The 1,708-nt window shown below is 36.1% G+C and overlaps 1 pseudogene; it reads left to right on the top strand.

Annotated features, from left to right (window-relative positions):
• LOC102471529 (E3 ubiquitin-protein ligase COP1-like) overlaps positions 1–335 on the top strand; it is a 76,065-nt pseudogene extending 75,730 nt beyond the window's left edge.
• The last annotated feature ends 1,373 nt before the right edge of the window (positions 336–1,708 follow it).

Here is a 1,708-nt window from a genome sequence, read left to right on the forward strand (position 1 = left end):
AGCCATACATTCTGTCTGCGTTCCTTCAAGGGTCATATCAATGAAAAAAACTTTGTAGGCCTTGCTTCTAATGGAGATTATATAGCTTGTGGAAGTGAGAACAACTCCCTCTACCTGTACTATGAAGGACTTTCTAAGACTCTGCTAACTTTTACGTTTGATACGGTCAAAAGTGTTCTGGACAAAGACCGAAATGATGATACAAATGAATTCATTAGTGCTCTGTGCTGGAGGGCACTACCAGATGGGGAGTCCAATGTGCTGATTGCTACTAACAGTCAGGGTACAATTAAGGTGCTAGAGTTGGTATGAAGGATTTATTCAAGTCAAATTGTACCTTTTTTCTTCTTTATGACCTTTGGGACATTGGGAATACCCAGAAAACCTTCCACCATCAATGTAACTCCACGGACTTTGCTGCTGTTGATGGTGTGGTTATACAAGTTTTGTGATAGGGAAACAAATTCTTTTGAATAAAAATAAATAACAAAAAATAATAAAAGTTTATTGAGCCACAGCCGAACTGAGAAAGTTTTTGTCAAATGTGGCAAGAGATGCTCTTTTTAAAAAGTAGCACACATTAACTGTAGAATAATATTCCATTGAGCAATTTGTAAGGCCCATATTTTTCCAAACTTTTTGGAATTATACATATCAATGTAAAGTATAAAGTATATGGATTCATTCCAGTAAACTTAATATTTACAGTAGATAGATTATTTCATGAAATTTTTTTTTTAATTTTTGACCAGATTAATACTATCATCAGGGACCAAACTCCTTAGTCCCTCTGGATCTGCCTAAGGATCTAAAACTTTGCCCTGTTGACCACATTGAGACAGAAGGGGAATGTCAGTCTCTATGGCAGCTTGCTCTGCTGTGCCTTTGAAATGTCATGTGTGTATTCCATAAGCACCAAATGTAGAATGAACCAACACATTTTATTAGAAAAATCATAGCTGTCAAAGATAGTTATAGCTATTGATACCATCCTGAGCTGAACAGTGACTTTGAGCAGGGCTCTACAAACGTACAAACTTCTCTAGAGGACCAAATTGCAAATATTTTAGGCTCTGCAGACCACATAGTCTCTGTCACAACTACAAGCCCTGCCAGTACAGCAGGATGGCAGCGAAAGACAATATGTGAACAAATAGGCATGGCTGGGAACTAGGCAGAGGGTCAGGCTTGGCCCATACATCATAGCTTACCAGACTCTTACTAAAAGGAAGAAGATTTGAAGCCCTTGCACCCAGATTTACAAGCCATAATCATCTCTTAGATTGTCTAGTTAATTTTATAAATTGTTTTCAAAAGAAAGGAGGAGAGCAGCAGGTCAAATGAAAGGGATATAAAGAGCTACTTTAAAAGTCTGAATGCTTTTCAGCAAAAAATAAAAGCAGAATTATACTCCACATGTTTGATAAAAATAGAACTTGGAGAAGCTGGGTTGAATACAGATATGCATGATGAGTGTAATCAGAATATCCCAATTCATCCATCCACTCAAAATTACTGAAGTCTACTACAAATTCACGTTTTGTTATCTGAAATTGTTGGCGCCAAATGTATTTTGGAACTTGGAATTTTTTTAATATTAGAAAAATAATAGAGTACATATACTTTATATTATGTAAAAACTCTCAACAGGGTCTAGAACAATATTCCTTAATCAAACACATTAATACTTCAGCAGCAAAATGTATGA

The sequence above is a fragment of the Tupaia chinensis genome, unplaced genomic scaffold, assembly GCF_000334495.1.
Source record: "Tupaia chinensis unplaced genomic scaffold, TupChi_1.0 Scaffold141861_1, whole genome shotgun sequence".
NCBI lineage: Eukaryota > Metazoa > Chordata > Mammalia > Scandentia > Tupaiidae > Tupaia > Tupaia belangeri.